This window comes from Callospermophilus lateralis, unplaced genomic scaffold (genome assembly GCF_048772815.1).
Source record: "Callospermophilus lateralis isolate mCalLat2 unplaced genomic scaffold, mCalLat2.hap1 Scaffold_132, whole genome shotgun sequence".
NCBI lineage: Eukaryota > Metazoa > Chordata > Mammalia > Rodentia > Sciuridae > Callospermophilus > Callospermophilus lateralis.
The window spans coordinates 1,570,345-1,598,221 of record NW_027512489.1 but is presented as its reverse complement, the minus strand read 5'-3'; the positions used below and the strand labels follow the sequence as shown (position 1 = coordinate 1,598,221).

The 27,877-nt window shown below is 40.5% G+C and overlaps 1 pseudogene; it reads left to right on the top strand.

Annotated features, from left to right (window-relative positions):
- Nucleotides 1-27,877, top strand: part of LOC143640198 (VPS10 domain-containing receptor SorCS1-like) — an 80,036-nt pseudogene that overhangs the window by 19,025 nt on the left and 33,134 nt on the right.

Sequence of the window (27,877 nt, the reverse complement as noted above, 5' to 3'; positions counted from 1 at the left end):
CAGGCAGTCCTACCTTCAACCATATTTTGGAGGAAGCTAAAATGTGCCCAGCACTGTACTGGGCCAAACAAATAAAAAAAGATTTTAAAAGTCAATATTAAATATATACCATTGCCTTCCAGTTTCCTCTTCTGACAGTTCTTGGCTTCAGGTCTTTGACATGCATGGACTTCCCTGGGGAGCAGGTTCAAATGCTGTGTTTTGGTCACATCCCCAAAGATTTTTATTTGGAGAGTTGGCATGGAGCCTAAGAATTCCTTTTTGGAGCAAGTTCAAGGGTTATGCCTTGTGCTTGGAGGAAAACAAACAAAAACAATGTCAGTGTTTTTGGGAGAGGACAAATAAGGAGAGAACAAAATCATAGGCTCTGGGGCATGACTTGAAAGAAAAAGGTGAAGTAATTAGGATTGCTGTGTCAGGTTACATCAAAATTATTTGTATTTTTGTTCCTCTGGGATAAATGAATATTGAGTTTGAAACCGTGGCTTAGATGATGCTTTTCCTTCTGGTCCAAGGGATACTTAAAAACCAGTGCTTTAATCTAATACTTTTTTCCTAATACTCCTAAATGAGTGCCTTTCAAGACCAATATTCTAAATACTGAGATTTCCCCAAAATCATGTATTGGGACTAGAATTATACAAGTTAATTTAGATCAATTGGAATCGCTTGTATTTCACATAAATAAATTCTGTGTGGACTTCTGCCTGAAGCTATGACAGATTAGCTTGCAGCAAACCAAATCAAGAAGACTGGGAAGCTAAGTTCTCTTCTCGAGAGATGAGGGATTCGATGGGATTAGTACAATATTTTATCTTATATTTCTCTTGAAGAACTTTGTCAATTCATATATTATACTATATAGTAAGCTTGGATTTCAGATTCCTAAATAAGACCAGACAGAAAGTGTTGGCTAAAAAGGAATAATAATAATAATAATAATAATAATAATATAAGAAATAAAGTAAATGAGTAGTACAACACTTGCTTAGCCTGTATGAGGCACTGGGTTTGATGCTCAGCACCACATAAATAAATAAAATAAAGTATTGTGTCCATATACAACTAAAAAAAATGGTAGAAAATGATGAAATGATAGGTAGGTCTAACACAAATGGAATTATAGGCCTAGCAAAAAGGGACATTAGGAGCAAGCATCACTTCTGAAGAAATAGTGACTAAGAATGTTCTTAGAGTCTAGAAATGGAACAGAGTCAAGAAACAGAGGTATATAAAAATATATGTTTATGTATTATCTAATGAAATGAATATATATGAGTATGTATACTTATGAATATATATGAGTATGTGTACTTATAAAGAATGTATATATATATATATATATATATTTTTTTCAGTAACAAATACATAAATATCAATAAACAAATCATAGTCTTTTCAATAATGGTGCTGCAACATTGAATATCTACATGGGATATTGAGGCCATTGACTATCCTATGTCTTCCCATAATATGAGAAATAATTCTCACTGGACTGTCATTCTAATTTGGAAGGTAAAACCAAACTTTCTAAAATAAAGCAAGAGTATCTTCATGACCTTGAGTTTGACAAAGATTTTTTTTTAAAGGAAACAACCCGCTGGGCATAAAGAATCTATGGTTTAGTGCACATTAACAAATACTATATAAAATCAAACAAAATATAGTACTTTGTCTTTAGATCTTTGTGGGGAAAAAAATCTCTGTTGGATTCTTAGGGAAGAATTCATTTCCTAGACCAACCCTCTATTCTGTTTACCTGCATTGTATATTACCCAGAGACACATGGAACCTGAATATGATTCGCCAAAAGGTATCTCTTTTGAAGTAGTAGATGTTTATTCTGTTGCTCCATTTCTTAGAACATAGTAGAGCACTCTCTGAAGTAAGACCTTTGGCTCCTGATCAGCTCAGACCTTTGAACAAATGAGAACACACTTGAGGGGCATGGCCTTGTCTCAATTCCATCTGGCTTTCCAAATAACAATAATTATCAGGCATTTCACATTGGGCTGCCTGACATGGGAAAATGGAAACAGACTGGGTGACCTGGTACTAAGATGTGTGAATTCATGCCTTCTGCTCTCAGAAAGGGAAAGAACATATTAAGTCAATTCATTCCACTTGAGTGGGTGAAGCTACATTGGAAGGGATAAAGTCTGCTGCCTTCTGCTGTCAGACATGGCCCCTGGATGCTCTTATCTCCTGTGCAGACATGGAAGCCAAGACAACTGACTCCCATCAGGAGGCCCTGGAGACCACATATTTGAATATGGGATTCTGTGCTTATTCTTCACAGACTCTTGCAGAAACAACCTCAGTTTTTCTGTTGCTCTCTTGATTATGCACATAGGCATGTGTGATAAATGTAATGAACAAGGGAGAGTAAAGGTCTCTGTGTATCCAGGGAGCACTGAACTTTGGCACAATTAATGACAATTTGGATGTACATTTATTGAGCAGTATCAGTTCTAGTTTGCAAGTGCATCACTTGGATTATCTCATTTAGATCTCACGGTGCTCTATGTAAATAGGTGGTGTCATATTTGCCATTTATAGATGATGTAGCTGAGGCATAAAAAAGCAAAGTAAATTAGCTGAGATCATACACGTACTAAGTAGTAGACTCAGGAGTAAAAGTTCAAGCTTGTAGCATCTTTCTATAGCTTCTCTATGATAGAAAGAAGCATTTTCTGAGCAAGAACTTTCTGTAGTTTCTATGCCTCTGTAGAAACCCTTGACTGGGGGCAGATAGTAACAAAGATAAAGAAGTAAAAAGGAAAACCAACATCATCTCTGCCCAAGCCAGTTTGGCCTACAGGTGCTCATGTATTGTCAGACACTAGTTGACAAATCTACTAATATTTTCCTTATTTTATGAGATGATTTATACTTTCAGACCAGTTTGTTGAAAAACATTTCAGCAAAGAGAGATACTAAATCCTCTCTTGGGTTTCTCCCTCTTTGAAAAACTATGCCTTTCATGAATGCCTACTTATATCTGAAATTGTTGAATTTATTCTAAAGAATATTGAAAATCATAAGCTGTGAATGCAGTACCTAAGGAGTTTAGAATTCATGTATAGTAAATCAAATTTCTCCTGTGGCCTAGGTATGATTTAAAATGTAATTGTTTAATAAAAATTAAATCCCAAACTAAAATGATTTTAAAAATTCCCCACAACTGGCAGCACATGTTGTTTCTAAACCCTCCTCAGACATTTCTGAGCATTCACTTCTCACTTGAACTTGATGCACCTGATTTACTTTGGAAATAGTGTCTCACTCATGCCCAGTATCTAGTGCCAAGTGTTATAACAATAGGAATATTTAATGTCATTCCTCTGATACCTGAAAAATAGCAAGTCTTTCTTGTGCCAAAGGGATCCAGAGGTCCCTGCTACCTTATGATGTGACATCATGGTTGTGATTAATGCAGCAGTGGACGAAAGACTCCCCTTCCCTAGAAGGATATTTGTTTTTACTTGTGCACTGAAGCCTGTGTCTCTGTTTCATTGTTCAACTTTCTCCTATAGTCTTGTGGTCCCTCTTGGGCTTGGAGGATGTATGGGCTGATGAAGCCCTCTTTTTTGTTCTCAATTACTTACATCCAAACCCTTTCACATAGTTTCCATCTCCTCTGCCTATTAACTGAAGCACCATAAGGCTCAGGAAGCAATAGTTAGATGTATATCTATTTATGTGTTCTTTAATATATATTTTTCTAAGCACCAATTTTATGTAATGTACTTTCCATTCACAAGCAGACTTACTTTAGGTGTAAGTGAGAATACATGTTTTTGAGTTAACTAGGACCTCTGCTGTATCAAACACTATGTAAAAATCCATCCATATGAAGCATAAATGACTAAAAAATACAGAACAAAAAAACAAATTTATTGCATCACATTATAATAATATTTTTGACATTCTCAAACTATGAATATCATTAAGGTAAGAATCATGTCACTTCTAGTTGCATATTGATAGAGCACATTTATAGAGAAAAAAATAACACAATAAATATGTGTGGATTTGAATAAGCTTATCCAGGAAGGACAGAGACAAAGCCCAAACTTGGAAAAAAAAGACTGTTGAAGTTTGAATACCTTACAAAACAGGTTAAAATCTCCATCTGAAATCTAAGTCTCTTCCTTTATCCTCTAATTGTGCATGTTCTAATCGCAACACAGGAATACATGAAGTGAAGCCCAGTAGCCCATACCTGTAATTCTTGCTTCTCAAGAAGCTGAGGCAGAAGGATCACAAGTTCAAAAGCAGCCTGGGAAATTTAGCAAGACTCCATCTCAAAAGTGAAAAGAGCTTTGGATGTTGTTCAGATGTAGAACACTTGCCTAATATGAGTGAGGTCCTGCTTTCACTCCCCAGTTGAGAGAGAGAGAGAGAGAGGAAGAGAGAGAAAGAAGAAGAAGGAGGGGGAGGGGGAGAAATGGTAGAGAAAATGACCTTGATAAAACTTGATAACACTGCCAAAATCAGAGCAAAGCAGAGAACTTTCTCTTATTGACAATAGAAACTCAAAGATAAGGTTACCCAGGCTAGCTTGCAATTTCACATATGACAGTAAGTACCTAAGCTAGAGTACTGCAGATTTTACCTGTGTATAAAATTAAATCCCTTCTGCAAATAGCATATGAAGTCACTCTCAAAATTTAGGTGACATAAGTGACTTCCTAATACAGTTTCTCTAACATCCCACAGTCTGCCTTACCTAAAGTATTACTCAGAGGTCAACATAACTTTTGAGGTTGATGAAAAATTCCATTGTCAGTATCCATCCCTTCTGCTTTTAGAGTTCTCTCCATATGTATGCTAAAGGAGGGGGGAGCTTCATTAGGATCAGAAAGGCAAAGGAGTGGTATTGCTTCCATCTCAAACTCATTGTAGCACAACTGAGGAGAATACTCACATGCACACACACATACATTGTATTTGTTCATTGTTGTCTCTGTAAGAACAAAGAACAGTTGATCCAAGAACCAACCAAGAAGGAAGTGGAAGAATCTATGAGGTTGTGTCTAAGAAGCCAAACCTTTTCAACTATGCCTGAGTCTTACCAAGTTGATCAAAGATATTTTTGCACTGAGACCTAATCATGCAGTGAGAGGTGGCATTTTAGCATTTGGAGACTGACTCAAGGTGGATGGTCTCTGGAGGACTAACAAGCATCTGATGAGCCTGCAGACTTTCAACATGATAACTGCACAGAGAAATCCAGAGCAAGAACCTGCAGGCACAGGGTGGTTGGTGAAGGAACAAATCCATTTCCAGAACTCAACACAACTAATTTGGGAGTAGTGCCTGCATGTTACAGAAAATAAATCACATCTGTTTTATACTGCTGTAAGAATAAAGAGATGCCATTTTGTGCATACTTTAAAATTTAAAATTAAATCTGAGGCAAGAGACTAAAATTAAAACTTTGAATGGTATCTTGTTGTTTCAATACTTCCATTTACATACAAACACTGAAACTTAAAAAGGAAAATTCATGGTTACATTTCAGTGAGATTTAAGTGAAACCTGAGGGCTGTGTCCTCATTAGATGGATTCCTATGAGCCATAATTTCACTTTCACATACATTGAAAGACTGATGGGGCATGGACGTGCCCACAGTGTAATAACACTTCATAAATATTGCAGGGTACTGGCCACCATCAGATAGTAGAGAAGATGGCCTTAATAAAATGGGCTGTGAGATTCTCCTTTGTTTGAATTCATGACCGAAGAAAGACTATTTAGAGCCTTTAGAAGTGGCACAAAAGGGTTGGCAGACAGTGTTAAGTTGGGGCAGATATCAGCTCAGTTCTGACATACAAGCCTCAGTTGTTTTCTCCTTCTACACAAAGGAGCAAAAGCTGAATTCAATGAGCCGTGAGATTTGAGAATTTCTCGTGTATTATTGCTTACTCCATTCAGCTTTACTCTCTTTGACTCTAATGAGGCAATTGAGCCACTTCATTTCTCTTCCCGTGTTGCCTAAGATTACAAAGGAAAGAAGGAAATGGGGCAGGCAGTTAGGATTGTCTTCAGCCAGAGGCCTAGTGTCTAAAGTTCAAGTTGCATTGGTTGGGCTCCATTGTTCTCTCCTCTCAAAAGCAGTACACATAAGTTGGGGTATTGCTGTTCCTTAGGGTCTCAAAGGAGAGATGTTTGCAAAGAGTTTTGCTCCGCCTTGACCAGCAAAGGGAGATACCTGGCTGATTACTGAGGGTTTCAGCTCAATGAACATCCTCGGGCTTAGAGTCCTGAAATAGTCTTCAGTTTGGAATTTTACCCTTCTAGCCTGCTTGATTGAGGCTCTAACGTTCCACATCATTAACAGGGTGGCAACCACCCTCCAGTAAGGGCTTCACCACACCTGCTAATCCTTGACTGTGGATAACTTCCTCTAGCTCAGGCTTTGCAGTTTACCATTCATTATTCTATGCCTCAGCCTCAGGAGCTCAGTGTTCAACCTAATCCATAACTGATGTGCAATGGAAAATTTCTACCATGTCACAGCAGCACTTGAGTAAGTGCTGCATGTTCACCAGAGTTGAGATGATCCCATCAGCCCAAAGATGTATTAGGATATGTGTGTGTGAGTATTCAATACCACCAATGATAAGAATAATGGAATAATAAAAGTCACTGCCTATCTGAACTAGAAATAGCAATAAGGATCCTCGGGTCTGCCCATCTTTATTTTACAGGCAAAGAAATTGAGATCCAAATGTTTAAAGTATTTCAAAGGACATGCAACTATCTGTTCTAGCTGACCTCTGCAAGGCACCTCTTCCACATATAGCACCCTGCTAGATCTCTGTAAACTCACTTTGATTCCACAACAGCCTAATAATTTGGAACGGGGATGAAGCTACTTTAAGGATAAGAAATGGTGCGTCCATTTCATAGAAGGGGTTGTGTCACTTGGTGAAGTCCACCAAGTGATGACAGGCATAAAAACTGAAAGGTATGTGAAAATGTCTACAGCAAAATCTTCAAATAGCGATTCCACAGCTGTTATGGTAGTCTTGGTTATGTGTATGTGTTCAGGAATTCTCCTTGATTAAGATGATATTCACCAATCTGTTGACAATCTGCTTTCTAGGTGGCAAAATTGTGTGCAATTTTAATTTTCTTTTTCTTCATTTTTTGACATTTCTCCAATGAATACACCGTGACTTCTCTCTCCATTTCTTTTCATAAAGCTTACATATTTCTATTACATCTTTTACTACTAGGAAAATCTCGTTTCCAAGGTTGATTCCTAAAGGAATCTTCCTACTACTCATTTAAAAAATGTAATTCTGTTCTTATTACATAGTTGAATGTTTTACTTTATGAGTGATTTTAAAAGTCACTCAGAAACATTTATAAGATTTATGTCTCTTGGTAACTCCATAGTTTTCCTGCCAAAGTCTACTGAGGTAATTCCTTAAGCCACCATGTAGTGGTAATATAGAGAAAATTCTTAGTCATTTAAAAATATCTACATGGAGTAGAGAGGCCCCAATTTATAGTCATCTCTCTACTTACACAAGCCAAGTGTGCTTCTTCTATGTGCGCTGTTCTACCCTAAGCCAGGCACCAAGTACAGAAGACATAAAAAAAAAATTTGAAAGTCTGTAGTTCCTTCAAATATATGGTGTTATATCCATTTGAAAGTGAAGGAGCAAATCATTTTTGAGGTTCCTATTGAAAGTTCTTGATCTGAATGTTACATCTAGAAGTACCTGGAAGTTTAGTTGGCAAATCCCAAGGATCAGAGTCCTCAGAGAAAGGCTTAAAAACCGAGCTAGTTGCCATCTGATTAATAAAAGGTGAAATTATCATAAGTCAAGTCCAATGATGCGTTGGTCAATACTGTGGTCTCTCTGGTATCCCTGGCCTTATCAGGCCTGACTTATGCCTCGAAACATTACGTACCACTCTCTTCAGTGTGATGGCCATTCCTCCTCCAGGTCAGACCATACGAGTTCATGTTGCCTTTGCTTGCCGAGAGGCCCAGGAGACCTGTGTACCTGGGGAGACACGTGTGCTTTAGAAAACCATCTCTGAACAGGCAAGGGGAGGAGGCTGCCTCTGTTCTGCACCTCTTCGTGTGGTTCAGAGCTCAGGTTTGAAACTAAAGAAAAGCCCATAGGGCATGATTCAAACCAGAGGTGCTGGGGAGACTCTCTTCCAGCTGTTCTGGTGTGGCAGCCTCAGCTTTCAGCATTGGCAGCACCTCTTGAAAGGAAGACAAGAGGCCCAGGAACTTGCTTGGAGACAAAAGTTAGGACAGTTGTAACTGCCTTTTGTCATAGAGTGGTTTGTTCTGCATAGGAAGTTCCCAGATAGATCACCATTATAAAATCTCCCCTGGGAAGGCCCAAATGGCAGTTATAACAGTTACTTCCCAATTACAGTTTCTCATTCATTGTTCAAACACTCACACCACCAGGGGTCCTCATAATCAGAATTTTGTAGCTTCCATGGTATTTTATAGAGCCTGGCACATTTCACTGGGAACCTCTTACATCAGTATTTTCAGAAGAAATTTTTACATGTTTGCATGCCCCTAAAGAAATTTAATTAGGGTCTTACTCTGTTTTGTACTGGTCTAACAGACTGAGATGAGTAATTTAAAAAGAACAGAGATTTACTTGTTACAGGTCTGGAAGCCGGGAAGTTCACAGTCAAGGTACTTACATCTGGCAAGGGTCGTCTCATGCATCATCCCATGGTGGTAGGTAGGTTGGCAAGAGAACATGTGTACTAATGAGAGAGAAGGGGCCCACATTCATATTTTTATCAGGAAGGCCCCACCTCTCAGCACTCTTACACTGGACATGAAGTTTCCAGCTCTTGACCTTTGGAGGGCGATTTCAAACCAGAACAGTCAGCCCTCTGATTTTATGTATGAATGAATGCTCACTCTAGCACCCAACTAGACATGAGCACAACAGAGCAGGATGAGTATCCTGTGAATTAGTAGGAGTGTGAGACTTAGAGTTAAAAAGGACCAGTCTAATGATTCTAGGAAAATTCAAACAGGCCTGAGTCTTTCAGGGTTGAAGATTAAATAAGATAATACACAGAAAGCAAATTCTATTATTTCTTGCACAATAAACTTCCAAGAAACCTTTCTCTGCTTCTTAGTGACCACTAAGGTATGTTCTAGAGTAATCTAGTTTGCACCCCAACTTTGTGTGTGAGTCACATGAGTTCAATCCTATTGAATAAGTGCAGTGTAGATAAAACTTCTATCCAGTGCTCCTTCCACTGGCTGATTAAACATCTTATTTGAAGTCCAGGGTAAAAGGAAAGCAAAGAATGGGGAGACAGGAAAACGAGAAATGAAAGATGGAGACCAGGCAGAGATACACATGGGATTTTATTTGTCAGAGCCAACAAATAAAGGCACATCTCTCCATAGATGGAGAGAGGCAAAACAGGCTTGGGGATTTGGACTTTTATGGGGTGGTCTCAGGGATTAGAGAGCCAGGTGGGTCCTGATGCTGTGTGTGTGTGTGTGTGTGTGTGTGTGTGTGCGTGTGTGTGTGTGTGTGTGTGTGTGTGTAAGTGTGTGAAGTTTCAGGATTGTTACGAGGGAGTGATGAGCCTTTCTCAGAAACACCCTTGGGTTGGAAAGTGAAATGTTTCTTAAAATGGTGGCTGTCACTTAAGATGGCCAGCCAGATGCTAAGCAAGGACCTTACACAGGACACTTTGCTCCATAGTTTTCTCCTTTCCCACTTATCAAGATCTTGCTAACCTGGGTCTGCCTACCTGGAGTAGTATGCTAGGTAATGCTGAGTGACTTGCTCCCTGCCTAAAGATTGCCATAGGATAAAGGGCTGAGGTCTATGATTTCTGTTTAGGATGCTCAGTGCAGCATAAGGATTTTTTATTTTGGTCTCTTTTTTTTTCTTTTTTAAATTTTTTTTATTTGTTCTAATTAGTTATCCATGACAGCAGAATGCTCTTCAATTCATTGTACACAATGGAGCCCAATTGTTGTCTTGTCTGATGGTACACTAAGTAGAGTCACATCATTCATGCAGTCATACACATACCTAGGTTAATGATGGCTGTCTCATTCGACCATCTTATTTTGGTCCTAATTTGTGGTCACAAGAGTACTTAAATAACAACAGACACCCAAACTAAAGTTGACTATGTTTCATCATCAAATATAATATCGGTGTCACATTCTGCTTAGGTCCCATATATTTAATCAATATTTCAATACTTATGGTAATAGTGGAGATAAAATATTGTGATTTGCAATGCTTCTATCCCCCTTTTAAATCTAATGGGATCACCATTTCCCCACTTTTCTCCCCTGTCTTTCAGAGCTCCTGTTGTCTTCGGGCCCCTTCCTTTACACCACCCAGGCCAGAGTAATCAGCATGGTTACATTGGTTAACACCCTTCTTTGTTCTCATACCCACCCACTGTGACATTTTTTGTTTATTTTTAATGAAATGGGATGTACTAACTTGGTCTCTACAATGCAGTTTTTGTCGGATGATCTTTAAGCTCCTTCGGAGACAAAATATTACCGAAACCTGAGTTAAGCCTACTGTCATACTCTGACAATGAGCTTGATTTCATGCAGCGTGTCTCTGACACTTCCTTGTATCTCTGTGTCTTGCTTCTGGACTGAGGCCTTGGTGCGGAGTTACTATGGCATTTATTTTCTTCTCTGAGTCTATGTCACAGAATCTGATAGACTCACACACCTTTCACTGCTTCGGTTAATCTGGGCTTCATTGTGGCTGATTGATACATTTGTTTTTCTATTGCAGAAGTCAGTGATGCCCTTGGAGAATCCCCATCTGGATTTCTTGTGGCTTTTCTGCTTTTGCCAGGCACTTATTTGAGCCAGTCTTCTCAGTTCTGCGTCTATATTAGGGCAGGTGACTAAAGGGCTTTGGATGTAAAGAATTTTCTGTGATAGTCCAGGGGTTTGCTGGCCTGGGTTCAGGTGCAGAAACAATGGCTTTCATTCATTAAATTCAAGTAACTTTCAATTATACATAAAGTTTCCCCAACCATGGATTATAGAAACTGAGTCTTTCTCATATTCTCTATCTTCTCTATGGCTTGAGCATGATACTGCTTCACTGGGGCCAACCCTTCTTGAGTTAGAAGTGTCTAAGTTAAAATGTTGACCAAGGAGAAAATGGTCAAAGCTGCGAATAGAGTCAAACAAGAGAAGAAAGTGAAGCCCCATCTTATCACCTTTCTCTCACCCTGAAAGGTATTACTAGGAACTCTCACCTGAAGAAACTCAGAGAAAACTGTGCTAAGTGGACAGTCTAAAACTCCTCTATAAAACTCTTAATAGCTGTGTGACTCTAGGAATCTTATTTAACATGTCTCTGCCAAGGTTTCCTACTATATCAAAGAGAAATTGCATCTGTCCTTTCAATCTCCCAGGTATCTTAACGACTAAATGAGATAATATGTTAAAAATTACCATTTTGATAAACACATTTTAAATGCACAACAATCAAACTGCATTAAAAATAATTATCTGAATCCAGACATTAACAGAATACATTCCAGCCTTTAGGAGTTTGCAAATGAGTGTGGTATCAGACAGCGACTCATTTTCCTAGAGAAGGCAGCTAATCTTGACTGCACATATCCCAGAACTTCTGTGAGTGATTGTGCTGTATTCCACCAACAGGGAGTTTAGTCCTTTCGTTCCCAGCTTTATTAATGCACCTTTAGCACTTCAAATTCTAGAGCATCCTAAAGAAACTTTATCATCACATTAAAATCTAATAAGAATAGCATCATTTTGTGCTATACTATATTCATCTTTGGATGAATCCAATCACAAGAAGGCCTGCCATTCAACAGTCTGAACCAGAGGGCCTCAACCCTGAGTACAGCCCCATGTAGTGGGGGACCTTCTAGATCTGCAACAAGACTGAGCATCCTCCCCAGAAATCATGAATCATGGTTCTTGGGAGTAGTTGGGCATCAACATTCAAAAAAATATCTATAAGAGATACTGCTGTTAAATGCTCGGAATAATTGATTATGACACCAATTAACTATTTGTGAGTTAGTTTTCAGAGAGATGCATGTAACTTCATGAGGCAGCTTTTGTTTTTAGTCTGCCATTATCTACCCCAAATTGCCTGCTCATTAGCTTCCCAGCATACATGACCCCCTTCATTTCATCCTCCACATGGTAGCTGGAGAGATCATATATCACCATGCATCTTACCCCAAACTTCTGCTTGGCACACTTTAATGGCTGTCCATTGCTCTTAGAAGAAAGGTCAAATTCAGAAACTGGACCCTCAAGTCCCAAAAGGCCTGTGTCTCCTCGCCAGCCTCATTTTACAAGAAGCTCTTGTCAACTCTTTCTTCTTCAGTCTCCTTTACCTGTTTCCACTGTACCATCTCCCCTTGCCACAGAGCCTTCCACTCTTCTTCCTTCTCTCTTTCTCATCGCCTCCCTCACCTCCCACTCTCTCACTCAGTTTTTTTCATTTGGTTAATTTATTTTCTTCCTTCAGGTTTTCTCAGCTCAGTTATCATTTTCTCTGGGAAGACGTCCCTGAAGTTCCCAGTCCATGAGCTTTGCAGCTCTCCTTAATGTATGAACTCACCATGCCCCAGGACACTCCTCCATGTCTTTTTCTTTCTGGTGTGATTATTTAAAATGCATTTATCTCACTAATGATGTGGAAGCTCATGAAGTCTCAGGCCATGTTTGTATTGTCGTTTTGGTTAATATTTACCTCCCTGCAGAATGTGTGTGTGTGTTTAGGAGATATATATGTATATTAAGGTTAGATATATGTCTATCTAGATATATGTACATACATCTAGATAGGTAAATGGATCTTCTAAGAACCTGATTCTGCTGTGGTCTTAAATAATGTTTGGGCCTCAACATTTTAAAATATTTAAAACATTTTCAATTAGAGATGCTTATCGCTGCATTCATGTAAACATTGAGTAACTCCCTTCTTTCACCAACTGTATGCATAGAGAACTTTATCATACATCAAGATGTCAGAATATTATCAAGCCAGAGGACCACATGAAATCCAGACAGATAGAACTTGGAGGGGTTTATGTAACTGACAAGAGGTCTAAGTCAAGGCCAACTAAAGGAAAACAGTGAATACCTAACAGGAAATTCACACCAATGTAGACTAAAATGATGTTGGCTGACATTTTAGTCTTGCTGGTTCTGTGGGTGGCTTCTCTCTCCTTCACTCTCTGTTTGTCTCTCTCTCAAGGGAGAATGAAGCAGAGTTAGCTGTAGGTGGAAATCTCCCCTCCGTCCTCTTGTAAGCGATGGCCCCTGTCTGATGCCTTCTTTGTCCCCACAAAGCCTGTCACTCTCCCTCTCCCACTCCACTGCTTGTTGAATGCCCTGGAGAACCCCGTCTACCCCTGATATTTACCCAAGACTCTCACTTCAAAAAGTCATCTCCCCCCCCCCCCCGCACACACGTAGGGTTGGCTTCCCAACTACTCTGTCAAAAACCCAGAAGACCTGGAAATGGAAACTCACCAGAAACAGAAAGATGGATTCATCAGTCCACTCTGGTTGCCCAAGCGAAGGACAAGTTAGCAAGAATAGTTGACATTTATATTTATTAGTGAAGGGAATTCAAGTAATCACACAATGCCTGAGCTTGTGGATATTTGCTTCATACTTTTGAGTCAAGTTTCTTTTTCCACCCCAGGGGAGGACTTTGGCCTGTGTGTTTCCTGAGAGCTGTACTAGGTTCTCAATGAGTATTAGCTGCTGTGTGCCCCTCAACAGTGCTCGGCTAGGCATAGATCAGAGGAGTAGGTCACACAGATTCATAGGATTTGAACTGCTTTTCCTTTGGTATAAAATAATCCTTTAACCATCAGCTTTTAAATTTGGCCTTTTCAAAAAATGTGATACCATATAAACCTTACTTAATCAAAAAGGCATTTCTAGTTTAAAGGTATTTTTTTCTTTTTCTTTTTATCTGAAAATGCGAAAGACTATCAAAAAGAATGAAACATGGTTTGATAAAGATGGACTGTGTGAAAGAAGTTTTTAGTTCTTGTTGTTTTGCCAATTTGGTCTAAGCAACTTTGCTTCTTGAGAAACTAAAGAGGTCTGAGGTTTTGGATTAGAATCTTTACCTTCTGTCTGCTCATGGGAGGTTTAGAGTCATATAATCCCAGTCCATCTTTGCAGAAGTATTGTAGGTCTTTTACAGCTGTGTTGTTTTTATAGTCATTGATTTTTGTGTAACACTTTATGGATTACTAATTATCTACATATTTTTAAGAATCTTTTGAGTTAAGATGGTGTGGTAGTATTGTGTCCATTTCATAGATTTGGTAACTGAGACCAAAGCAGGCTGAATGATTGACCACATGTATGAAGTCATCAAGCTTGTTAATTACACACTGGGATTCAAGCTTCAGGGGCTTCAACTTTACTCACAGTGGTATGTTGAAATGGATGAACCAAAATCCAGAGGACCAGGTCAGAATCCTGGTCCACCAGTTACTAGCTGTGTTAACCTGAGTGAACGATGAAACCTTTGTAGACTTCATAGTCTGCATCTGTCAAGGCATTTGAACTGTCCCTGTTCTTTTATCCAGACTCAGATTCTGTGAAGACTAAAATGAGACCATTTTCTTAATACAAAATACTGAATTTTAAGAGAATTCAGTGTCCTATCTGATGTCAGGCTAGGTGTTCTCTACCCTTCCTCCAACATGGTTAGGGAACCAGAAACAAAGAGAATGATTCAGGAGAAGCAGGAGGTATCTGGTGACCACAACAGGTAGGCTGAATTTTTGAAGCCACCTGGGTGCAACTTTTATTGATGTGGATGATAAGACTGTTAACAAAGCCTTCTTGAGTAATTGAATATCAAATTGAACCTGATAATCAAACACTGTTAATCTCCAAAGCCTTGAAATTTCTGGTAGTTGGTGCCCTACATGTTTGGAGAGTATCCATCTTAGCAAATTCCTGTCTGCCAGGGAGTGTCAGGAGGGATTCTATCAAAACAGACAGATGTTCCCAGCTGTTGGAGGAGTCAGGACCAAAACAAAGCCCCAGGCCCCTAGAAAGTGCAGCCAAGCTCTGACTCCATTTCTGCTGACTCTGGGCTCTTTTGCAGGGTGATGTCCAGCGGACACTCATCCAAGTGGACTTGGTGATGGCATTGCAGTGTCTTACGTCAATCTCAGCTCCATGGAAGATTGGATCAAACACGTCTATCAGAACATGTGCATTTTTGGAGTGACCATGCAGGTGGACAACAGTCTGGGGTCTTACAGCGCCGTCCTGTACTTGCATGTAACTTGTATGTTATTACTGTTGTTGGCTTATGACATAGCTTAAATTTGTGTCCTTTTAAAATGTGATCCCACATTTCTTATCCAGAAGAAACACAGGAGTTACATTTTAGCAGGTGGGGGAAAGGAAATGAGTCAGAGGGCAAAGTAGAGATAAAGTAAGAAGAAAATCCACGAGGGGAATCTGAGCCATCTTGGAATCTGAATTGCTTGAAATTGTAAATGCAGTGAGATTATTTCTTCCAGATACCTCAGAGATATAGCACCTGCGTGTGGGTCTGAATCTGGGCAATTTTCAGAACTTCTTAGTTGAAACATGGCATGAGTTGCCCCCCACCACCAGCTCTTTGGTTACAAATGGTCAGAAACAAAGAAATGCACAGTTCAATCAAACTAGCTCAGGCAAAGGAATTGCTCCCCTAGCCACTTATTTCAGTTTTCCAAGTTATGTCTTGCTAAAAATCATCCTTATAACATTTTCACTCCTTTTTTTTTCTTTTTAATGTGATTTCTGGGCTACTGTCTAATGATGGTTTGGTATTCCAGAGAAGGTGATATGGAGGGAAAGAGTGTTATGAGTGTTAAGAAAGCTACCCTAGGAAAGAGTTCCAAGACACGCTGTAGCTTTTCCCCATTGAGGAATCAGAAGGCACGGCTGGCTGTAATGAGGTAACAACTAAATTATTTTGGGTATATTGTGTGTCATAAATATTGTATGCATGAAGTTGTCCCCCACAGTCCTCAGACTCATTTTGGTTCTTAGAAAAATAGTTTACATTAAAGTAATTTCTTTACATTAAGGCTTAGCACAAATTTCAAGTCCCCAGATAAAGAGTATTAAGGCCTGGCAATACTCTATACCTCTCCCCTGCACCTTGTCCAGGGAACAAAATAAGAATAATGAAAGTGACATCTAGGTCTCTGTCTTTAAATAATAAGAATAATATAAAAACTGTGTGAAAGGACAGGACTATTTAGGGATGCCCAAGAGACAGTGTGGTTGATTGCTGAAGACTCCAAATGTATTACTTCTTCTCCATCTTTGCCTATTGTACACTCATGGTTGGGGTTCTTTGAGGAAGCACACACTCCCTAATTTGGGTCTAAACAGAGTTAGACAGGGTTCCCACTTTGATAACTGTCTCTCCCACTTTGGCTACACTTTATTAAGCTCTTCCTCTGTATGCCAGGTAGGCTTTGCACTATAAGCTCTTTATGTGTATTACCACACTTCTCAAAACAATCCTATGAAGTACAAGCAGTGAGAAACCCTGCTTTGCAAAGGACCACAGAGCTAAAAGTGAATTGTTTGAGGTAGCTTATGTACTACCTAACAGAGCCAGGCCCCAGACTCAGGCCTGCCAGTCTCAGGAATTCCAGTTCTTGATCACTAAAGTTAGGGTCAGTGTGAAGGGTGGCTTGGGGCTGCAGGAACTATCTCCATCAGCAGGTATTCTCTCCCTCCATACCTTGGCAGACATCCTGAAGACAAATGAGTGTTTAGGTTAGAAGTAGCTTCCTTGTTACACAACTATGCAGGTTTAAGATGCATTCCACAAGTTCCCCTCCATCTCATATAGCCCAAGACACAATACCCCCTGTCCATCAGTGTTGAGGGCAATAAAGGGATGATTATGAGAATAATCTAAAAATCTCTGAAGGTACACCACAAACAAATGTTAATTATTGGTAACAAAAAAATGACTTGTGACACAAATGACAGTCCATTTGCTGAGAATGGTGGCCTTTCTAGTAGCTTATCATTTCCTACAACTTGTTCTGTGAGGGTGGATTTCTACTAGACAGTGACCCTCCTTGGGAAATGGAGCTGCAGTCCACTTCTCATGTATTTATTATGCATGCACCTCACTCCAGTCATGTACAACTCTGGACCTAGAATTCAGGAGTGGCTCTGATCTCCGCTTCTCAGGGCCTCCCATTGAGTCCTCCCTGGCTCAATCTCCCTGTGCCCCTGGGCACTTTTTCTCATTTCTGTACATGATCAGATCCCTTGAGGGATCTACTGCTTCCCCTAAGGATTGTCCCAGATTTCCTAAATCCAGGGAAGGAAAATAATAGATAGTAGACCTCTGTCAAGATCAAGGCCTGCCAAAGCCCAAGGCTTCTAAAAGAAATGAGTTTCTTTGTTTCTCTGCATTTTTTCATTCTATCAACCTGGTTGATCAGGTAAAATAGCAAGAGATGATTTGTGATTGAATGTTTGTGTTCTGACTTTAATCTCTCAGACTCTTCTTGGGTGAAGTTATTGGGTAAGCCCACCTCCTCATATTAATGGAACCCCTTTCTGAGCTTGGCCTTGGGGATGAGAATTCACTCTTATATACAGATTGTGTTAAAGCAGGATCACATTTAAAGCTGTTTGTAGCTCACATTAACCTAATACCCACACCTCAGGAGGGTCCACAGGTTCTGACACATTAGCTCAGCACCTCTTCTAAAGTCTCTGGGGTGCTTTACTATGACCTTAAACTCATTTTGTCTGTTTTCACATCTGTACCATAATAAATGACTTAGGCCCTTCCTTTCAGGTAGAAAAAACAAAGATTGGAGAAGCTCTCTGATTTTGGCACTGTTTTGCAATAAAAGAAAGTCACAATAAGAGTAGCACTGAGTCACACTCCAGAACTTCTAATGCCTGGGAGGTGTAGTAAGTGATTTTTAGTGCCTAAGTGCAGGTGGGGGACAGAGTTGGCTTTGTGAGAGAAACGTTTTTAAAAGTACTGGTCAGAGTTTCTGATGTGCTGTTTAAGTCCAAATGCTAGTCATATTACTCTGTCTCACTGAACCTAGATTTTTTTCTCTATCAAATGGAAGCACATCTTATTCTCAAAAGATCTACCAAGCAGTACCCTGTCAACTAACAACATTTGGTTTTCCATCATCTTAAAGCAGCATGTGCATTTGGACTTCGTGGATTCTGAGCTACAGAACTAGCCACAAAGCTTGCTAACCTCCTCTCTGGCTCTGTCCCACTGACTCCCCCATCGGTAAACTCCAGAAAACCCATTTCTTGTCATACATACACATTCTCTCCACTCTCCAGTGCAGAAAGGTGATTTTATTCCAAATCAGAGGTTTTTCAATATGGGTTTGCAAAGGTCATCAGAAACAAATGGAGCCCATGTTCCTGCTTTAATGCATCAGGAATGGGCCAGCTGCTCTGCTCTCACAGAGCGCCTGGGTAATTTGTTGAAGGTTGACAGTTGGAAATTCCTTGGGGATGGTATTCACTGTGCTCTGCTGTTTTGCAAACTAATGAGACACATGCTGCGGCCAGCATTGCCTTCAGCTGGATGGGGCAGAGATTTTAGAGAGCATGCAGATTTTTGCTCAGAAAGCTGCCCTATCACAACCATCTTGCAGAAAAAAAAAAAAAAAAAAACATTGAAGACTCTGCAAACTTGCAGGATGGGAGGTGAAAGAAGATGAGGTAGATGTTCTAGTTCTTCCTCAAACATTTTCCTTAACTGCTCCCTTACATAGGAGCAATTTGAAGATATCTCTCTGGCCCCACCTTAGGGTAAAGTCATCCATATGGCTTGAAAAAAAAATGTGGCTTTGCAACTATCATGCCATCATTATATTGACTGGCAAATCATAACAGTTTTTTTTTTTTTTAAGTGTGGTTGAATGAGCCACCTGCTCAAAATTAAATAGTAATTTTCTATTTCTGGGTTCTATCCCTAACCTACTAAATTAAGATAATAGGAAATGTAGTATCATAGTGTGCTTTGAACACAGTAGTATGCTTCTTATATATGCTGAAGTTTGAGAAAGTCTGATTTTGGTATATCTTCCTTATAGTTCAAATCCCCTTTACTTCTTCTAGTGTCTTTTTGAAAATCACTTCAGATAAATAAGAATATTACATATTTGCAATATTTAATTAAATATTCAGAAGTCTTCAGGACATAAATGCTAGAGGGAGATCACAGCAGTCAGCGTGCATGTATACACACACACACACACACACACACACACACACACACAATGTTCAGTCTCACAGACATCAGCTGTTTCCTGCAGCATGGGAAGGCAATACAAAAAAAGGATAAGGAAACCCAATTCACCCAAGTAATTCCTAATTCTCTCAACCATCTTGCCAGGAATATTCATATGGAGTGATGCAGCGCCACCTGCTTTCCCTTTTGTGTATCGCAGGCACCTATATGTAGAGCAGCATCTACCAATTTGTTTAGCTCTTTGAGCAGAACCATCAACTGGGGACTTCCATAGGGTGGAATTTTACTCTGTGGCTCCTTTAGGGAAGACTTCTCCCTCTGTGCAGAACAGAGATGCTTAATGGTTAGGGTTCTGGACAGCAAAACCCCACGTATTTTATACCCATGAAAAGTAGGTAAAGACAAGAGGTCAGGCAAATCTGAAAAATGTCACACTTTTATGGAGGTATAATGTATATACATGCAAGGATAAACTTATACAAGCCCATATATATGTACTTCAGAGCCTACAAGGCCAATGTGCTGTGTGTCCTTGAACCCTGATGGACTTGCTCGGCTACATGTTTCCCTCCATTTTTCCACTTAGCTGTTCTTGCATCCTTGCTGGTCGACTGATATGGAAAGGGCATCTTCTCCTCAAGGTCTTACACTGGAGCATCACAAACAGACACTTGGTATAATCTTTCACTCTATCTAGGCCACTGTCCAAACATCATTTCTTCTGAGAAGGCTTCTTTAACCACTCCATCAAAATTAGCCCTGCTTTATGTTTTCAATAACTTTTTCCCTTAAAATTACCTAAGCTTATTAAGTGCTAAATATCTCTGGGACCTAAGATTATACTCAATACCTAAGTACTGTTTAGTTAGCTTTTTCATCACTGTGACCAAAGGACCTGGCAAAAACAATGTTGAAGAGAGGAAGTTTATTTGGGGCTCATAGTTTCAGAGGTCTCAGTCCATAGATGGCTGACTCTATAGCTCTGGCCCAAGATGAGGCAGAACATCATGACAGAGGAAAGTAGTTCAGGATCTGGCAACAAGGATGGAGAGAAATCTTGACTCCCCAGGGACAAAATATAAACCCTAATGGCTCACCCCAGTGACCGACCTCCTTCAAGCATACCCTACCTGCTCAGAGTTACCGTCCAGTTAATCCATATCAGTGGATTAATTCACTGATCAGATTGTATCTCCCAATTCTACCATTCTGCATCTGAACAATTCTTGCATTGTCTCAGACATCAGCTTTTGGGGGATGCCCCATATCTAAACCATGACAAGTGCTTAAGAATTATTGATTGAATGAATGACCATGACTCACTAACAAGGTGTCCTATTTGTCATTGACACAATGACAGGGAGAGCATCACAGAGGAGGTGATGCTGGAACCGAAACCTCAAGGCTGACAGGGCCGTGAGAAAGGTGTATAAGCACAGGACCTGCAGAAGGCAAAGGTGTGCCTGCTGGGGGAAAAGTGTGAGTGGCATTGGCAAGATCTGCACAATCAATGATGGCAAGACCAAGGGGCATGTTCCAAAGCCCGGAGCACACTGGCACAGAGCCCTTCCTGTGTGCCTCTTTCCTGGGCAAGCCTAACTCAGCCCCAAATATAGTGTGTTCCATGCTTACCAGGCAGATTCCCATTCACATGCTCATACACACAGGCACACCTATACACACCTTTGAAATGCAAAAATAATAAAAAAAAATTACTTGTGAAATGATTTGGGGATTTGCATACTTCTAACCCCAATATGATTCTCGGCAGGTCCCCATGATTCTGGTTTATCACCAAGGCTATAATCTCTTGGAAAGACCTTGCATCTTCCTGGGAAATCTTGTCTGTTCATATAAGCACTTCATAAACTACTTGTAAATTTTTTTTAACTTTCACACATCTATAACTCAGGTTATAGACCTGGAAGTAAGATCTGTAAATACAAAATGACAAAATGACTTTGTTTGCAATATATTTCTGTTCTCCAAAGTGGTGAGAGCACCGGGCATTTCCCTTAGGGAAGGTGGCTGTGATGTTTGTGAGGCTTCTGAGTAAATATGTGTTCTCTCAGAGCAGGGAAGGCAGAACAGCTGAAGCTCTTTCCTCTCCATGGCCCCTCTTTTTCTTGTGTTTTAGGTCCCTTGGAGCATGTGCACCTATCTCTTCCCTTTGTCACCACAAAGAACAAGGAGGTCAATGCAAGTGCAGTGCTGTGGCCCAGCCAAGTGGGCACCCTCACTTATGTGTGGTGGTATGGAAATAACACGGAGGTGAGTCTGCCTTCTGTACAGGGCTAGTGACTGAGGTTCAGCTTATGCTGGCTGAAGCCAAATGGAAGGGAATATGGCTTATGAATGCAAGAGTTCAGGGGGAGCCCTAGCTTCAGGGCCAGCAGGCGGTCTATGTTAAGTATCTCATTACAAAGAGGCAACCCATATGCATTACAAACCCCTCCCCACTGCCGCAAAAATGCATGTACACACACACACACACACACACACACACACACACACACACACACAAAATGACCTCACATCCTAAATCAGACATGGTCCTTTCTTTAGGTCAGCTTCATTTTTTATGTTTTCCGTAAATATCCTGGTACTCAAAAGTCAGCAATAATTTTAAAACCAGTAGAAACCTTAACCTTCATTTACTCTTAGTCCTTCCTTTTTCAGATGAGAAGAATGAGGCTGCTACAGCAGAAGTAGCTTCCTCCAATCTTTTCTAGGTGCTTCATAGAGACGCAAAATCCCAGGCCTTCTGCTCCCTTTATTCATTTTCTTTCCTGCCCTCCAGGCTGCATGGTCTTTGTCAGTTTTGAACTCATTCCATTCTCGGAAGATTAAATACTTCCAAATGTCAGTAAAATAGTGGGATTAAGGCCCAAAGCATCCCTTTCCAAAAGGGCACTCAGATGAACCTCCCTGGACAGGGATGCTCTATCATCTTCCAAGAGTTACATTCACTCTGTGGCTTTGCTCTTCCAATGCTATACACCTCATTTTAGTAAAAACGTGATTTTGATAACTGAATTTTGGCTTTAACATAGCTGTGCACATGCAGGGAGGAGAGCTCTCTTGCACCTAGACCTGCTGCAAGCCTGATAGGGAAGGAAGCTCTTGCCCCCACTGCTGATACAACAGAGTACAAAAGAAGCTCCTTGATTTCTTCTGAAGCCATGCATGCAAATGTAGCCCATTGGGCCCACTGTCCACAGTGGGAAAGGAGAAATTAATGCTATTTGCACGAAAGCTGGCATAGACTGTGAAAGCACTAAACAACTTTCTTCTCTGCCTCCTATTATTTTTTTCATAATTTTAATATAAAACAAAATTCTCAGCCGACCCTATTAAAAATAATTCTTATGCTGGACTTTAGTCTGCCCTTCACCATACAGGGAATTAAATGAATTTTGATTTTAGAACTAATTAAGATGGGAAAGAAATATTTGTGAGGAGTGAGTCAATGGAGGTCAGCAGCTTAATAATTTTTTCTTCTAGAAACTTGGCATCTGCTTATTTTACAGCACTCCTCCAATACTTGTTTTTTTCTTGAGTCCTGAAACCACAATCCAATAACTACTTATTTTCACGGAAGCTACTTCCAGGAAACTGTTGATGGTGCTTCTCACAGGGAGCCGCCACACCTCCCATTTCTATCTATTGTCCAATTTAAGTGTCCACGGTTGCTGTGTTCCATTGGAATTTCATATAATGGTAGAACCTAGAGATGAATATTTGGCAATGTATAGATTTTCTGTGCCTGCTATTAAGTTTAGATAAATAAGAGATCCCCTTTCTTGTTTGATTTGAAAGTGTGCTTGGATTAAAACATGTTCTTGATCAAAATAGATTGTGAAAAAAGAGAGACATGTAACCCATCAACAAGAAAGACCTGTTGATTTTCCAGTCCAGAGTCAGGATGATACTAGGAGAGAGGTGTCCAATCCCCCCAAAATGGATAGAATTACATGGGGCCATTGTTGCAATAGACAGCCTCCCCTCTGGCCTGCATTTCAGGTGATGGGGATGCATAGAAAGTTCCATGCTAGTGTACCAAGAAGAGCCCCTGCAGAGTTACTGACCAGCTGGTTCATGGGCTATTTCAACTTTAACTAAGAAGCTTTCTGCTTGCTCTGTTTCCTATTTATTATAGCCCTTGATCACCTTGGAGGGAAGCATATCATTCAAATTTACTTCAGAAGGAATGAACAGCATCACAGTGCAGGTCTCCGCCAGAAATGCCATTCTGCAGGACACAAAGACCATTGCAGTATACGGTGAGTGCTGTTCAGGTGGATATGAACAAGGCGTTATCAGGAGAGGGTTAAAAAGACAAACATTTAATATTAATATGGAAGGGGTACATATGTATCACAGAATACTTGGAAAAGAGGATTTAAATTTAGGTGAGGAAAATATATGCCGTGCCGAAAGAGAGAACAAGAAGGTGGGAAGGAGAAAGACAGGCCGAGAAAGGGCAGCAAGGACCCCAGTTCTGTAAATTAATTGATGCTGGTGAGATAATTTGGGACTTCTTCTTTCTGTGGAGAGTCAGATTTTGTTTTTCATTTCTCCTCTTGCCAGTTTGATGTTCAAAACCTGAAAATCATTTGTAGGCCACTTCAAGCATGTCGAGGAACCAAGGGCCAAGGACACTATTCCATGCATGGCCGGCCAGGAATTAGATTTCATGATTTTTCTTCTCTCCCTTCCTCCTGAAGAGACTTGATCAGTCCAGATAGTAGCAGGAAGTAAACAAGGGCTGAGAATTTTCTAACTAGGCCCCATCAGTGAGTACAGCTTCTCCTCCAGGTGGCCATTGAGTGGCTGTGTGCTTCTCTTTCCTCCCCCACCTCTTTTCTTGGTCCAGGTAATGCATTTAATGCATTTAATCTTCTTCGTATCAAGCCTACTACCAGGCAGGTGATATTATTAGTCATTTTCTCCTGGAGGTAAATAACTTGCCCCAGTCAGTAAGAGGTAGAGTTGGACCTCCAACCCAGACCACCTAGTCCCAGGGCCCATTGTCTGAAATCACCCTGATTGACTGACTTCGGTTTCTTTTCCATCGGATGCTCTATTTCCTCTCTCTGCCCCTTCTGGATGTCACAGGCTACACTAATGGCACTCAGCCATTAGCCTGACAGATGTCCTCTTGGTTAAGTGTATGGACAGCTTCCTCATTAGAATCACAAAGAAAACCTTAAATCTGGAAAGATTTTGGCCTTTTCTTAACAGGTGTCATTTTACAGATAGGAACTTGAGACCCAAATTTGGATGAGTACTGGTTTAAAGTCATTTCAACAGCAATGGTCATGGTGAAGGTGATAATAACTAACACTGATGAAGCACTTACCACCTGTATCTGTTCTAAGCACTTGATGTATATGGTCTGTTTTATTGAATCCTTTGAACCGACAAGAAAAAATCTGTAATTATCTCTGTTTTACAGATAAGCAAAAATGAGATAAGTGTAATGAATAAACAGCCTAAGGATTCTGAACCCAGAAGGAAAGTTTCTATGCACCTTCCACCCCACTGCTGTTCCTTCTTCCTCTTTCTGCAGTCTCCTCAAAGGAATCATCTGAGGGTGACTCACTTTACATTAAATGCATTCTCTCTCTTTTCATTAAAGATTTGAGCAGAGGAAGTGGTCTCCTCCTCCTTTAACCAAATTCCTGAGCCACCAACCATCCTTAACTCATCCTCAATCAAACGAGTTATCCAAGATGTCTACACATGATTTGGAATTTTTAGTGGCAAGTGTGACTTATTAAGGGAGAATCACACCAGACAGAATTAAACAGGCAGGATTGAACTCCACTGAAACAAAAGGCAGAAGACCCAACATGCTGGGATTAGCTAATAAGAAAGTACTGGAGGATATTGAGGAGTACATGGAGTTATCAGTGTGATTAGTCCTCTGCTCGAATGAATGACCCTTTGGGGGAAGTTAGTTTCCCATCCTCCCTCATAGCCAAGGAGACAGGGAAACCTTTATTTCTTGATGATACTGAACCCTTTCCTGAGTTGTAGCAGATTAGAATCTTGAGCATCTCAGTGGGGCAGAGAAAGAAATTACAGCTGCAAGTTATTTAGAGTAAATGCTCAAGGAAAGGGAGGTCAGGGGCCTCCTGTTAGACACCTGTCTAAAGCTTAGTCAAAGGGCAGAGGATACCGTTATGGTCAGAGGAAGAAGGCATTCCACAGAGAAGTGAATGGGGGGGCTGGAGGTGCAGCCCAGTAGCAGATGCTTGGCCAATATGCATAGCATACAGGAGGCCCTGGGTTCAATCCCCAGCACTGCACATACACAATAAAACAAAATTTGGCTGAGGAAGGAATAAAATGGAATTCCTAATAGAATGGAAGAAAGAAAATCTAGTTTGCATTGTTTCCATTAATTTGCTCCAGGGGATGGGTTTGCCTTTAAATAAAAAATGCAAATGCTCTTTCAGCACCTGCAAAAGAGCTATATTTCTGGTGTTTGCCTGAAGTCCTCCCACAGGCAGCCCCTGTTTATTGAATAAATTCCGCCACACCATCACCACTTTTCCAGCCATCATCATGGAGGCAGCTGTGTCATCCATGTCCTTTCACTAAGGTGAACACTGTCCCCTGTAGATAACTCTCTAGAGCTTGGTGAGAGGTGCAGAGAAAGTGAGAGTAACATAAATCTACCATCACAGCTGCAAAATTACGACTCAGTGCATCTTCAGTGCCACGGTTTACCACGCTGCTAATTAACATGCATTTCATTTTCTCCATCAGAAGTGAATCAGTGATATTCGCCTAGGTGACCAGTGACTCATAAAATAGTCAAGCTTTGAAAAATATGTCTTTGGAATCAGGTTACTGCCATAAATTCACATCTTATAATGTAAGCATCTTCAAAGCATGTGTTGGATAACCCATCAGCATCATTAGGAAGTGCACAAGGGGGATTTTATGTTTCCTGAATTTATAATTGATACCAGTGACATCGCTTAACCCCAACTGAAACCCAAGGACATGCTTAAAATAAGGACTGTGTACTGAAGAAGTAAACATAGAAATAACAGAGAGCCTTCACTATAATTTAACCATTTATTTATTCAATAAACATTTACTAATTAAATGTCCCAGAGATAATAATTGAAAACCTACTATGTTCTAGCACTCTCTCACAGCCAGGAACATAGTCCCTGTTCTTAATCATTTTACATTCCAATTAGGGAGATATGTAGTGAAGACAAATTAGATAATATTAGGTATAAAGAAGACAAACAGGATCCAGAGATGGAGGGTATACAGGGCTGGTGAACAGGAGGCTGCCTGAGGTCAGTTGGTCAGAAAGTCTGCTAGCAGACTGAATAATGAGAAGAGCTACATGCTGCAATGTGGAGAGGCAGAGGTGAGCTGGGGTAGGAGAGTAAGTGTACACCAGCGTGTGGGGGAACAGGAAGGCTTGGTAAGAATCTAAACTTCACTGTGGAGTCACTCACAGGTTGTAGGGGAGAGCTTACCTGGGCGTGTCCTTTGGCAAACACTGCCCTGTGTTAAGGTATAGAAGCCATAAGGATGCACCCTAGAAACTTCCAACTCTGGGAAGCAAAACTGACAAACCCTGGATGCTGTGCTCTGGAATTCCTCACTGTCCTGGGCCTGGTTGCTTCTTCTAGGGATGGATCCCAGCCAGTGATGGGGGTTCCAGGGGTACCAAGGCTGGCCCATTCCTGGGACACAGGGGACTCCTTTGCAGGTCAGCTTTGGTTCAACATCTCCCAGTCATCTTGCTGAGCCTTCTGTATGCTGCAGGGCAGTCACCAGCCCTCTTCCTCTATCTCACAGCCGTGCAGGCCTGTGAGCTGATGGCTCTCCATGCCTCCCCTGGGTCCCTCCTCATTTTCTCCCAAAGATGATTCTGTTCATAAAATCTTTGCTTGTTTAATCCCCAACCCATTTCCTGGAGGATGCAGATGAACCCAGGCCTAATTCAGGGGTTACACAAAAAACGAACACAGTCCTCAACATAAGGAGCTTAACATTCCTTTCAATGAAACTTCTTTGCAGACAAAAGATAAAGTAACTATAATAAATAAAAGTATATAATTATATAACTATTATTATACAATCAAATGATAAAAGTATGTGAAAAACATAGTAGTTTCATTAAAAAATTAAAATGTTTCGGGTTTGGTAGAATGGTCAGTTGGGAAAACTTAAACTAGAGCTTGAAAGCTTTGTGGAAAGACAGTGGGGTGAATGGGCATTCCAGGTGGAGAAAGAGGACAGGCAAAGGCCCTGGGGTCATAAGTATATTATGTATTCCGAGCTCAAAAGTCAGTTAGGATCCAGGAAGGCCAAGTTTGGAACTGGGGATAATAGTCAGAGTCTATAGAGCTAGAAGTGAGCCAGAGTCCTAGAATTTGGTTTATAAAGTAAGGAACTAATGAGATACCAGGGACAGGGATAGAAAATTTTCTTTCTCTGGTGAGTGTGAAAGGAGAGAGGACCCTTCATGAGGGCTTTGCATCAAATACAAAGTTTATGCTGCTTGACTAAACTACCTGACTTCCAGTAA